Source organism: Lepidochelys kempii, chromosome 3, assembly GCF_965140265.1.
Source record: "Lepidochelys kempii isolate rLepKem1 chromosome 3, rLepKem1.hap2, whole genome shotgun sequence".
In the NCBI taxonomy this organism is placed as follows: domain Eukaryota; kingdom Metazoa; phylum Chordata; order Testudines; family Cheloniidae; genus Lepidochelys; species Lepidochelys kempii.
This window is the reverse complement of record NC_133258.1, coordinates 103282181-103296539: the sequence shown is the minus strand read 5'-3', so window position 1 is coordinate 103296539 and position 14359 is coordinate 103282181. Positions and strand designations below refer to the sequence as shown.

The following is a 14359-nucleotide window of genomic DNA, read 5'->3' as shown; positions in this document are numbered from 1 at the left end:
AAATGGAGGAATCCGAAGCAGATGAGAAGTCAGAGGTTGTGTTGTACAAAAGTCTTGTCACCGTGTTGTAGGAGCAATACGCTTGGCGAATTCCCAGATTGCATTCCTGGACCAACTATCTGAAGATGTTCTGTACTCTGCAACATTTGAAAGTACTTTTCCAATATCCAGTGCTAAGTGTGTTTGGTTGTTTAGCAGTCCAGTCAATGCTGTAACATCACTAACATTACTACCTTTGAACCTTGGATCTATGAGGTTTGCAGCAACATATACTGGCTTGCAACAAAATTCTTCCCATCTACAAATGAAGTCCTTCACTTTTACTCCTTCCTGACTTGTGGGTGGAGATGCACTTAGATTCTCAAAAAACAGTTGACTTTATCTTGGCCAGAAGATGATGAATGTTTGACGAAAGTGCTCTGTCTGATTCATCTAGTGATTGCAGAAACAATTGGCTGTAGAATCTTCAGAGAGTTCTGCATGTGAACCCAGAAGATAGCCTCATCAAGTACACCTTTAAGATCTTCAATTATGACTTTTTCTGGAAGAGCATTTTTTGTTTTAAAAAAACTTTCAAATGACATCATCGTTTTTCTCCATCTCATTTTGCTAGATAGTTTCAGTGTTACCATTTTATTCTTATCAGGCTTTTCTTCCTGCTTCTTCTTTAAAGACCGCAGCTACAATATGAACATATTTTCACCTTTTATAACTCGTTTTGTTCTTTTTATAGATCTTTTCCAGTGTGCCCAACTACATGAAATCATTAAAAAGCTGTTTTAGGCCATGGGAAGCACATCCTGTTGCAGTAATATGTGGATATTTGTCCACTATGATGTGCCATGCTGCTATCATATTACTGGCATTTTGACTCAGCAGAGCAAATACTTTCCCACTTCCAATCTTCTCTAGTACTTCACATATTTCACTACTAATATACTCTGTTCTCCTCTTTCAATGCTTTTTTAAAAAACCTGGTTTAGGTGTTATCACAAATTTTATGATTCTTTCTCCCTATACATTTGTCCATCTATCTATAAGTACTACTAGATGAAGCGCTTCATTTATTTTTTTCTTGCACAGTTTGCTGACTGGGAACTGTAATAATGTGCCCCAGGGGATTACATAGATAACTATGGTATATCGGTCTACTTGTGTGTAGGAATAGTAATTGCTTAATACTATAAATTGAATTATAGTAACTTCATTTGAAATACTTATTAGTTTTTAGACATCATTTTGAAGGACTGAAGTGCAGCAGTAATATTTTAAATATTACTCTAAAATTTCTTTCACTGTTCATTCTGAGAGAAAATATTTCACACAAGTTTCTTTTCAGTTTTTCCCAAACTTTCCAAATGTAAACAGGATCTGAATGAATGCTTCCCTGACAGCTAGCTGGGAGGAGAAGAGACTATGGGTGTGTTTATGTAAATACAGTTTGCTCCTGTGCTGTTTACATATTCATCATTTACAGCTGTGTCAAAGGATCAACTTTGTCTGGTGTTGGGTACAAATGACCTTAGTACTGAATGCAGGGGTACTGAAATATGGTTACCAATTTTGTAATTATCGTAGGAATACAGGAAAGCAGGACTGTGCTTAACCTGTCCCAAATGAGGGGGGGCACCCTCAGTTGAAAGAACCTTATTAAGCAAAGGCTTGAATGTCAGAGCCCTATGAATGTAAGAAGGGTGGGGATAAGCTTTTAGGCAGATTATCTCTGTGGCACTCAGACTAGAGATGCGAAGGTCCAGAAAAACCCTGTAAACTTTTAGGGAAAAAAGCTCTTTTCCCCACAGAGGCCTCGTATGGAAAAACTGTGTAACCCTTCTGCCACGTGGAGCCAGCAGCAACCAGGGACGGGTTCAATATCCAGGGGTTCCTTTCCATCGATACAACACAGAACTGGCTCAAGTCCCCACCCAGTAACCTGGGAAAATTACACACCACCCCTGGGGGCTTATGAGAGGCAATACTTTCCCACTCGTAAGCACAGAGTCCAAGTGTAGAAAATAAACTTTTAATAAAAGGAGGGAAGTAACTCAGAGTTAATTTGGGAAAACACCACAAACAGGGTTCATGAACATATACCATGAGTAAAAGACCCACCCCCAAGTAGGTTGGGCAGTGCCCTTTTCCCCTCAAGTTCTTAATCCAACCCAAAAGTCCCTTTCACATGCACGACCCTTCTCTGCACCCCACTCACAGTTGCTGTCCTTAGTCAGTGCAGACCAAGAGTTCAGAGGTGCATCTGCAGAGTTCACTTCTTACCCTGGGGGTTGGGGGTAAAAAGGCATCTTACTCACTCTGCTGGCCGCTCACCGGCCACCTGCTCACCGCTCTCACCATGCCCCTCCACCAGCTGGCTGCTCGTTGCGCCTCTCCTCCGCCACCCTGCTAGCCGCTCCTCACACCTCTCCGCTGCCGCCCTGCTGGTCGCTCATTCACCAGCTGACTGTCAGTCACCTTCTGCCTCTCTGCTGTGACTTCTGCACATCAGTCTCTCAGTAATTTTCAGCTCTTTTGCAGGCTGGGCAGAAATACTGCCCCATCACAGCTGATTTCAGCTCTCAGTGATTTTAGCTCTTAGAAGGCAGGGCAGAAACACAGTCCTACCAGAACCCCACAAAGTCACGGGACCCCCCTGTCAACCTCCTCCTAGCCCTGGCCAAAATGGCCACCTACAAAACTAGGGAGAGGAGGTTGGCCGACGGGGTTTCCTGTGACTGTTGGGCCTATTTCCGCTCCTCAGTCCGTTCACGTATCCGGGCAGAGTTCTTCTGGGCGGCGTCTGCTGGCTCCTTTGACACCTGCAAGGAGCAGTGGGTGCTGTCTGGGGTTCTCCGCTCTGTGTCCCCATCAGGTTCCCTTTGTTTAGCCCTGTGATCTCACTCCCGTTCCTGTTATATCTTTAGTTGTCCCGCACAATCGTTTGGAATCCCAGACCTGGGGAGGAAAGAGGATGTGGGCAAAAATCTACACCATAACAAGTTGGGGGTTCACGTTTAGACATACTTTCCGTCTCCTGAACCTCAGCTGGAGATGATTCTTAAAGAAAAGAAAGAGCTATAAGAAGAGGCAGATGCCCCAAATTATCTCTCCCTTTCTCTCTACCCATGTGTGATGGGACATGCATGCCTGCACTGGGACTGCAGGAGTTAATTCCTCTCTTTGGGCCAAGGAGTCCATGCCCCCTTGACTCTGCCGGGTCCCCCTATCCTTGCCACCGCCCACCCTGAGGTGGTGGCCCACCTCACCAACCCTATTGATTCTGGCTGCTAGGCTGCCCAGCCCTGATCGTGAGAGCAGCTCTACTGACTCTGGCCACTAGGTCACGCAGCCCTGATCTTGAGGGTGAGTATATTGACTTTGGCTGTTGGACCACACTACCCCGGGACTCGGGGGGGGGTGGGGCGTGTAGACTTGACCGTGGGCCTATAATGACCTTTGCCCCATCCCATAGGGGGATGAGGAATGCATGACCCGTGATGCTAAAGCATCCACAATACCTGAAGAACAAAGGAAACAGCTCTGGACTGGGGGAGGGATCCTGACTGAGAGAAATTCAGCCAGCAGAACTGTTGAAACGTGGTGAGAGAGACCTTTGCTTTAAATTTACTTAGCTTGTTAAGTTGGGTATTAGCTGTGTTTTACTTTTATTTTCTTGTAACCAAATCTGCCTTTTATGCCTCATTACTGGTAATCACTTTAAATTATCTATTTGGGATAATAGGATTTGTGCATATCATTTTCTATTAATAAAATGGCAGACTTTGAGTTTGTATTGTTCAGGAGAGAGCTGGGCAGTACACAACCTGCACTTCTGAGGAAAGTCTGGGACTGGGAATTGGCTGGTGTTGCTCTGCAGTGTAATTCAAGAGTGGCTGGCTATAGCACTCATATAACTATAACATGTTGGAGGTTTTGTGAACAGACCAGGAGTGGTAACTCTAACTGTGAAGCAATGTAAAAAGCACCCCAGATTGAAGAACTGAGGGAACTGTTCATCGGTCCAGATTGTACTCTGGGTAATGTCACAGTGTCATAATTGTACTAAGATTAACAAAACATGTTTTATTAGTTGCATATAATTTTGACAAATGTAGGGCATCAGCTTTCAGAAATCTTATGGACTTGATCATGCTACCCTTACTACTCATGTGAGTAGTTCTAATGAGAATGGAGTTTCCAGACTACCAGTGTAGGTACACTGAAAAACTCTGGCATTTACTGACATATGTGAGTCTATTTGTGCTGCCATTTATAACTGAGGCAAAAACTGAAATTGTGTCCTCACTGAAGTCAATAGCAAAATTCCCACTGACTTCAGTGGGGTCCATGATTTCATTCAGACTTTCATTTTTCAAGTTAATTGCACACACACAACTTGTAAAAAAGTTAACTTCCCCCCCCCCCCAATCAACAAATGACTTAATATTGAAAAAACTGTCTGTTCTCTGCTTTTTTTTTTGCAAATGTTTTTCTGTTAGTTTGCTTGACTTCCAGTTTCAAGCTTTGGAACTTGAATTTTACTGGGCCATCACGCACTACAAGGGCAACAACAGAAACCGATTTGGGGCTTCCCAAATAACAACAGGATAGCTGGTGGGGTTAGGGCCTGGGCCAGCTGGGGCAGAGGGCCATACACTACCCCATCCCATGCCCAGCGGGCTCCTCGGCTTCCCAGAAGAGGTCACTTGAGGGATCGGGGATGTGAGGCTCCCCTACCCCAGTCCCGAGCCCCTGGGCGTTGCAGCAAGGAGCGCGGAGGTGAACCTGATCAGCCCCCACAGGCGTGGGGCAGCCTGGCAGGATCGCCACTGCGGGGAATGGGGACACAGGACCGGCTGACTGGCCCTCTGGCGCCAGCAGGAGGCTTCCCCGCCACCTCCCTGAGCTTTGGGGCAGGCCCACAATGCCCCGAGCAGGCCCCTGCCGCGGCCAATCGCCAACGCTACCAGGAGCCGGCTGCGGGGGCATTAAACCAGTGCAGGAGAAGCCGTTTACGCGCGTTCCTAAAACGCATCCTCCAACAACGTCCCGCCCTGAACGCTGCCGGGCTGGGCGGCTGGCACCATCAGCGCCAACGTCATGCGCATCACGTCTTGCCCGCCTCTCCCCGAATGGCGTGTACTGCATCACTTTCTAGCGCAAGCGCCTTTTCTCCCCCTTAATTCTAAGGAGCGCGCGCGCCTGCGCGCGTTTCGTCTTCGGGACTCAGTAGTGGAGCATGTGTTTCCGTTGTCGTTGAGGTGGGAAGCCTGCGAAGAAGTCCCGGGTGCCTCTCCACTCCCAGCGTTCGCCCCGCTTTACGCGCATGCGCATTCTGCGGAGCGTTGTTTCCTTGGCAGCTGTTGTTTGTTTTCGGCCAAACGAGCGTGAGAGGCCGCGGAGGGGGATGAGGAAGAAACCAAGTGGCGGGGGGGAGAAGGGGCAGCCGCGGCAGTCGCAGCCCTAGTTCGAGGCCGTGCCGGAGATCCGGTCAAAGTGAGTGAGAGCCCCTGCCCCGCGCGCTCTGCCGTTTGCGGAGGCACCGGGATGGGGAGCGGGGTAAGAGGGAGCCGGGGCTCGGGGGGCGGGGCCGGGGGAGTGGGTCTCCACCCGCTAGGCTCTGCCCCGGTAACTGCACACTGGGTCCCTGACTGCTGGTGACACTGGCCGCGCGCTGCTCGTCTCGCGTTGCCAACTTTCTAATCCCACAAAACCCAACGCCCTTGCCCCGCCCCTTCCTCGCGCTCTCCCCCACCCTCACTCGCTCTCCCCGCCCTGCAGCGGGGCGGGGTGGAGTGCGTGGGCGGGTGTGCAGGCTCTGGGATGGGGGGGCTGAGCCTGGGGCAGGGGTTTGGGGGGGGTGGGGGCTCAGTTACAGCACAGCAGGGGGTTCGGGCCGGGGTTTGGGGGGGGTGGGGGCTCAGTTACAGCACAGCAGGGGGTTCGGGCCGGGGTTTGGGAGGGGGTGGGGGCTCAGTTACAGGACAGCAGGGGGTTTGGGCCTGGGGCAGGGGTTTGGGGGGGTGGGGGCTCAGTTACAGCACAGCAGGGGGTTCGGGCCTGGGGCAGGGGTTTGGGAGGGGAGGGGTGGAGGCTCAGTTACAGCACAGCAGGGGATTCGGGGCAGGGGGTCGGGCTGTGGGCTCCAGCTGGGCAGCGCTTACCTCAGGCAGCTGCTGGAAGCAGACAGCATATCCGGCTCCTAGGCAGAGGGGACAAGGGGCTCTGTGGATCGCCTGCCCCCGCAGGCGCCACCCCCACAGCTCCCATTGCCTGCGGTTCCTGGCCAATGGGAGTGTGGAGCCAGCACTTGGGGTGGGTGCAGCTCATGGAGCCTCCCTGGCCGCCCACACATCTAGGACCTGGACATGGTATCTGCTTCTGGGAGCTGCAGGGAGCCTGCCTTGGCCTTGCTGCACCGCTGACAAGACTTTTAGCAGCTCGATCAACAGTGCTGACTGGAGCTGCCAGGGTCCCTTTTCAACCAGACGTTCCGGTCGAAAACCAGACACCTGGCAACCCTATGCTGACCACTGCCCTACCTTGGGGTTTGAGGGGGGCTGAGACTGCAGGGGAGGGACGTGTAGTGCTGTGACATGAGTCGCTAACCCCACTTGCCAGCAGCTGCCTGGGTACTGGCCGCTGGATTTGGGCTCAGGCAAACTTGGGCAGGCTCCTGAGTGGAGGCTACTCTTGTGGGAATTCTGTGTGAAAAAATTAAAGATTCTGCACATATTTTAAAATTCTGCAATATTCTCCATATTTTACTGGCCAAAATAACACAATATAATCACACAAATTTCAATTATTTTGGTAATTTATTTCAAAATATCTGTCAGCAAGTATGTCTGTAACAGTACAGACAACGAATAAGACTAGGAAATGTTTTTTGTCAAATAGATTCCTTACTAGGCATATAAATACAGAACTTTGAATAATTAATTTAAACTGCAGTGCAGAACTGTATTTCCCGCCCCCCTCAGAAGCAGTGCAAAAGTTTGGGGGAGTCAGGGGTAAACAGAGGAGCTGAGGGAGAGGGTAGGAGCCTGGGAGTGAACCTGGAGGGTTGATGGGTATGGGTGGGAGAAATATGAAACAGGTTTTTGGGGGGGGCAGGAAGGGATTGTTAGGGGAGCCTCCCCTATGCAGATCCTGGCTGACCTCTAGCCTCTCCCATTCAGTCAGCTACATCTGCCCCTGTCCCCATGTGTCCCTGTACCCTCCTGTCCTTGCACCCTTTCCCCGGTCCCCATGTGTCCCTCCACCCCCACTGAGACACCCCCCTCCCCCGTGCCCATGTGTGTCTGTACTCTTTCGCCCATCCCCATGTAGCCTTGCACTCCCTCAGCCAGCCCCCTCCCCCCATGTGACTCTGCACCCTGTCCCCATATGTGCCCCCACTCAGCCACCACCCTTCCCCTATGTGGCTGTGCACCCCCCCCCCCGTGCCCATGTGGCTCAGCACCTCCACTCCCATTCATCCCCTGCCCTAGTCTGTTCTCCCCCACCAGCCCTTATGAACCCCAGTCTGTGATCCTCCAACCCCGCACTGTCTGTTCCCCCGTATGCCCTGTCTGCTGACCTGGCCCCACAGGCACAGCGCTGGGCAGGCAACCTCTTCCCTTCCATATCAGCAGCTGGGGCTACTCCTGCCTTGGAGTGGCTGCTCTGTTCTAGTGCCACAGCAGTCCCTGGGGGACAAAAGGCAGAACTGCAGTAACTTTCCAGTAGAAGTTATTTTTCTGCAGGGGAAAAAAATTATGCATGACACATTAATTATGTGCATGCACAGTGGTGCAGAATTCTCCTTGGAGTAGTGGGGGCAGAGCGGCTGCAGCACGGAAGGCAAGGAGAACTGCTATGCTGTAGGCAGTTTCCCATCCCACCTGCCTTACCTGAGCCCTGCTGCTTTCTCAGCCCTCGGGACAGGTGTCTGAGGAGGGGTGTTTGCCTGCCCTACAGGGAGTGAAATTCACTCAGCCCGCCAGCGCAGACCTACCTGTTCTTCCCCACAGAAGCCTGCCTTGGCACTTTGGAGGAAAAGAGATTAGGGATGTCTCCCCCGGTGTCATGAGGCTGTGCCGCCCAGAACAGTGCTGGTCCCAAATAATTGCTGGTGAAGTTGAGATGAGTGTACAAAACTGAGAATGGCTGGCAACACAGGTTGTACTGCAGAGCCAGTTTTTTAAAAAGGTTCCAGAGACTATCCTGGCTGGTACAGGCCGGTAAGCCAAAGTTCAGTACCAGGGAAATTGATTGAAACTGTAGTACAGAACAAAATTATGGGACACACAGGTGAATGCTATTTGTTGGGTAAGAATCAACATGGCTTTTGTAAAGGAAAATCATGTCTCGCCAATCTATCAGAATTCTTTGAAGTGTGGCAACAGACATGGACAAGAATGATCTGGTAGATACAGTGTATTTGGATTTTCAGAAAGCCTTTGAGGCGGTCCCTCACCAAAGACTCTTAAGCAAAGTAGCCAGTCATCAGAAAAGAGGTGAGGTCCTTTTAGGGACCAGTAACTGGTCAAAAGATAGGAAACAAAGGGTAGGAATAAATGGTCAGTTTTCAGAATGGAGGAAGGTATGTAGTGGGGTCTCCTAAAGATCTGTACTGGGACCAGTGCTGTTCAACGTCTTCATAAAAGATCTGAAAAAAAGGGAAAATAGTGAGGTAGCGAAGTTTGCAGATGATACAAAATTGCTCAAGATAGTTAAGTTCAAAGTAGAAGAGTTACAAAGGGATCTCACAAAACTGGATGGCGGGGCAAGAAAATAGGAGATGAAGTTGAGTGTTGATAAATGCAAGTAATGCATATTAGAAAACATAATCCTAACTATATATCCAAAATGATGTGGTCTAAATTAGTTATGACTCAGGAAACAGATCTTGGAGTCATTGTGGATAGTTCTCAGAAAACATCTGCCCAGTGTGCAGGAACGATTACGAAAGACATAGTAAGAAAGTATATGTCATAATGCCACTATATAAATGCATACTGCACGCAGTTCTGGTTGTCCCATCTTCAGAAAGATATATTAGAAATGGAAAAGGTAGAGAAGAGCAACAAAAATGATTAAGGGTATGGAACAACTTCCATATGAGGAGAGACTAAAAAGACTGGGACTCTTCAGCTTAGAAAAGAGATTACAGTGCTAAGCAGGGATATGATAGAGGACTATAAAATCATGAATAATGTGGAGAAAGTGAATAAGGAAGTGTTGTTTACCCCTTCACATAATGCAAGAACCATGGGTCACCCAATGAAATTAATAGGCAGCAGATTTAAAACAAACGGAAGTACTTCACTCAATATGTGGTCAACCTCTAGAACTCATTACCAGGGGATGCTGTGCAGACAAAAAGTATAACAGGGTTCAAAAAAGAATTAGATAAGTTAATGGAGGATAGGTCCATCAGTGGCTATTAGCCAGGATGATCAAGGATGCAATCATGCTCTGAGTGTCTTTAAATCTTTGACTGCCAGATGCTGAGACTGGACGACAAGGGATGCATCACTTGTTGATTGCCCTGTTCTGCTCATTCCCTTTGAAGCATATGGCATTAGCCACTATGGGATACTGGGCTGGAGGGACCATTGGTCTAACCCAGTATGGCCACTGCTCCTCTGTTTGGAGGGTTTAAAACAGGCGTGCTTGGAGCATGCACCAAGAACACACTGCTGACTGAGACTGGGGTGAGGAGGCTTTACACACATGAGAAACTCTCCAGCACTTGGGAGGGGGATGGAAAAACCCACTGATATGAGTGGAGCAGTTCACATGTCTCAGACCTATTGTTCCAGGCTGTAGTCATCTCTTTCAGGTGGGAACATTTCACTGAAATGAATGGGCCACTTTAGAATCTGCGAGGTCACAGAGGTGTTGTTTTAAACCCACCATGGGCAGAAATCTGAGAACGATCTGTCAATGTTTGGGAAAAAACTTGCCTCTATCAAGTTTCCCAGTGGTCCACCCCCACTCAACATAGTTCCCATCCCCTGATCCTCCTGAATTTTCCCCTTCTGTGTGTGTACTGGGATCTAGGGGAGCCCTACCTCTCTGCAGGGGTCTGACCCTCTCTCCCAGCCCCTCCATGTGAGCTGAAATCAGATCCGGAGTGAAGAGGGACTGAAGGTAATCAACATGGCCGTCCTTAGGCATACGCAGAATACGCAACTGCGTAGGGCACTGCAAATTTCATGGTGCCCCAGACAGCTGCATGGTGCATATGCGGCACTGGCTCCAGCCGCCAGCCCCACCTCTTCCCGCCTCTGCTCCGGCCCCACCCCACCCCCATTCCACCCCTTCCCGACAGCCCCCTCTCCCGAGTGACGCAGCCTGGGATTAATGTGGGTACTGGAGCTGGCAGAAGGGGTCGCTCCCGCACTCCCTAGCGGTGGCGGGAAGCAGAACTACCCAGCCCCAGCCTGCTCTGCTCTGTTCCACTTCCCACTGCTGCCGCTGGTGAGTGTGGGGGCGGGCCTGACCCCTTCCTCCAAGCCCCCTCCCACAAGCAACAGGGCTGGGAACTGGGGGAGCGGAGCAGGCTGGGGCCAGGTCGCTCTGCTCCCCGCTGCGACTGATGAATACGCAGGGGGGCAGGTCTGACTCCTGTTGCCCGCACCAGGCCCCCCGCTAATCCCTCGCACTGTCCTAGGCCTCCCTGTCCTGCTGCTGCCCCCCACAGCTTCTGCCCTTGCAGCTCTTGAGTGCAGTTTCCCCCTCACCAGCAGAGGGGGTGCAGTGCTCAGGCCATTTGCCCCACCCCACCTCCAGGAGCCACTGCCAGACATGATGGCCACTTCTGGGAGTGGTGCAGGGCCAGGGCAGGCAGGCATGCTGCTGCCACCCTGGAGCTGCTAGAGATATACCCCTGCACCCCAAACCCCTGTCCTGAGTCCCTTAGCCTCCTGCTGCACCTTCCTGCACCCCAACGCTCTGCCCTGAGCCCCCTCCTGCACTTCACAACTCTTCCTGCATCCCAACCCTCTGCCCTGAACCCCTTCCTGCACTCTCTCCCGCACCCCAACCCCCTGCCCCAGCCCTACATTCATGGCCCTGTACCCCTCCTGCACCACCAACCCCGTGTCCTGAGCTACTGTTACACCCCGCACCCCTCCTGCACCCCAAGCCCTTCCCCTGAGCCCTACATTCATGGCCCTGCATACAATTTACCCACCCAGATGGGGCCCTCAGGCCAAAAAGTTTGCCCATCCCTGACTTAAGCTATGTCCTATTAATAAATTTGTTTTATTTTAATATAAACCAATTCAGTGTTGTGTTTGAGGGGAAAGGTGTCTTTACCCCAGTTAAGTTAATAAACTGTAATATGCTTTTCTCTCTTTAAAGGCACAACAAACATTATTTCTCTGAGCTGTCCAGGAGAGGACTGGACACTCCAGGGCACAAGGTTTGGGGGGAAATTTAGGACTGGAAGTGCGGTAGGGTCATCTTGCTGGTTATAATCAGGGCTGGCAGGAGGTAGAACGGAGGTGTAGATAGGTTGCTGAGGGTCAGAGCTGCTGAACTAGGGCTTCATAGCACATAGGCACAGAATGTGACCTGCATTCTTGTAGGCTAGCTTGAGCATTCAAGGCTGGTAGCTATAGCAGCAAAGCATTGTAAGGCACCCAGGGTTGCAGGGCAAGTGGTGACACAACTCTTTACTGGTCTGGATTGCACTTCCAAACTCAGTGACAGAATGGTGGGGCAGACACACACTAATCTTCTGTCACATGTTTAGTGGCACTCTAACAACCATGTAATAAAACTGAAGGTTTTGGGACATAGACCATGTATGAGATTTCTCTCACTGGCCCTGTTAGCAACTACACATTACAAACATTTCCAAGTGAAACTATTATGTTAATTCTACAGTGACGGGTTGGATCACAGAAACCCCCTTTGGGACCTGCCATCTGATTGCTGAGACTACCTTTGAGCCCATTTTCCCTGGCAGCTTGGGACTTCAGACATGCTAGCCTGCTACAAACACAGACTCAGGTCTGAACCATGCCCCCCACAAGCTGCAGGGCTTAACTGAAAACAGCTTAAGAAGTGTTCCTATCTCCAACACTCAGGTACCCTGCTCCCAGGGGGTCCAAATCCCAAATAAATCCATTTTACCCTGTATAAAGTTTATACAGGATAAACTCATAAATTGTTCACCCTACATAACACTGATAGAGAGATATGCACAGCTGTTTGCCTCCCCCCCGCACCAGGTATTAATACATACTCTGGGTTGGTTAATAAGTAAAAAGTGAATTTATTAAATATAAAAAGTAGAATTTAAGTGGTTCTGAGTAATAACAGACAGAACAAAGTGAGTTACCATGCAAAATAAAAATATAACACGCAAGTCTAAGCCTAATACAGTAAGAAAGTGATTACAGATGAAATCTCACCCTCAGAGATGTTCCAATAAGTTTCTTTTACAGACTAGCCGCCTTCTAGTCTGGGTCCAGCAATCACTCACACCCCTGTGGATACTGTCCTTTGTTCCAGTTTCTTTCAGGCATCCTTTTGGGGTGGAGAGGCTACCTCTTGAGCTGAACTGAAGACAAAACTGAAGACAAAAAGGTGTGGTCTCTCAGGACTTTGTATAGTTTCTCTCTTCTGGGTGGAAACCCCCCTCTCCGCCTGTGTAGAATTACAGCTACAAAATGGAGTTTTGGAGTCACATGTCCAGGCATGACTCAGAACTTTACAGGAATGTTTCCAGGAAAGCTCAGATGTGGATTGGCATCTGTCAAAGTCTATTGTCAGATTAAGTGTTTCTTGATTGGGCACTTACTGAGAATAGTCTTTTCTCAAGAAGCTGACCAAATGTTTCACTGAGGCTACTTAAAATCAAACAAATACACAGCCAATATTCATAACTTTGAATACAAAAATGATACATGCATACAAATAGGATGAATATATTCAGTAGATCATAACCTTTGGAGAGATATGTTACATGGCATTTGTAGCATAAAACGTATTCCAGTTATGTTATATTTACATTCATGAGCATATTTCTATAAAGCATTATGGGGTGCAACATCACATCTACTATAACAAAATGTGTAGCAGTGAAGAAGAAGCACTGAGGAATTATGTAGTGACTCTATGGTCTAGCGAAAAGACCACTGGATTGAAACTGTTCCTTACTTTGCCACTGGGCCTGCTGGATGATCTTGGGGAAATCACTTCACCTTTCTGTGCCTCAGTTTCCCACCTGTAATATGAGGATAATAATGTAGCGTTCTTTAAGTTATACCAATGAAAAGTATGATATAAATGTTATGTCTTTAATTATTACTTGGCTTGGAAGGATTAGGTTTTTATTGGTAAATGTTAATTTCACCATACACACACACACAAACAGATGAAAAAATATATCCATTGAGAATAATAGAAATTTACAAATAGGCAGAGAGAGAAATGCTGCTTGAGAAATTATTAGAGTCTGATTTAAAGATATTTGCTCTATATTTTGACATGTGATGTTGGTGATTGGTGTTTTAATTGTTTTAAACCTTTAACATTTTGAATCTCAAGGTCTACTGTCATTGAATAATTACTGTCTGACAACTCCCCCCCTAAATTTACACAGTTGCAGGAAATTAAATCAATTAAAACAGAAAAAATACCTAAAATAAATATTGATACTTGCTCAAAATTATTTATGTAAAAAAAAATTTAATTGTGCCAAGCCTAATTATTATCTAGACATGGAAGCATATAAACAGCAAACCTAGGTGAGAACTACACCTGTTGAAATGACCATTAACTCCTACCAGCAAACATTTCACTTTCTGTTTAAAGAAACCTAGGAAATTAAATGGCAAAATAATTCATTAGCTCAGAGTTACATTTGCCCAGTGATAGCTCCTGCCCTTTTAGAACATCGATTTCAGTAAAGTCTCAGACTTCTGAAAGTCAGGAAGTGCAGAGTTAAGGTAAACTCATGCAACCTTAATTTTGCCCTCTTTGAGCAATGTCCCAATATGTCCATAACACACATACGCCCATTCTCCCTTTTCACTGTAATGGACAGCTGCATTTGCTGTATAATCAAACACCCTGCCTGCTGCCTCAACAGAATACAACACTTGTAATATTTAAAAACTACTTCACTCTTTTTGTAGCCCCTTCACTCTTGCACGTAAGATACCACCTAAATCTCTACTTTCCCCTTCGCATCATTAAAGCCACAGACTGCTCTCATATCTGGCCTTTCTACTGACAGTATCAGTGCCCTGCCACTGACACAACCTGTACCATTCTGTATTGAAATGATGTAGAGTGGAAACTCAAGGTATATATACACCTCTTTCCTTTCATAAAAACACGTGTGGGGGAGAGGACTCAG

At 48.2% G+C, this 14359-nt stretch overlaps 1 protein-coding gene across 8 annotated transcripts in view; it reads left to right on the top strand.

Annotated features, from left to right (window-relative positions):
• The first annotated feature begins 5112 nt into the window (after positions 1–5112).
• Positions 5113–14359, top strand: part of AHI1 (Abelson helper integration site 1) — a 188633-nt gene continuing 179386 nt past the window's right edge. For 3 of the 8 annotated variants that reach the window (XM_073337382.1, XM_073337383.1, XM_073337380.1), the window contains exons 1-2: positions 5114–5490; positions 12508–12582. The gene's annotated coding sequence lies outside the window, so the exon portion shown is untranslated. Of the gene's footprint in view, positions 5491–12507; positions 12583–14359 lie in introns of all 8 variants that reach the window. The other 5 variants (XM_073337388.1, XM_073337387.1, XM_073337386.1 and 2 more) reach the window with 3 other exon arrangements.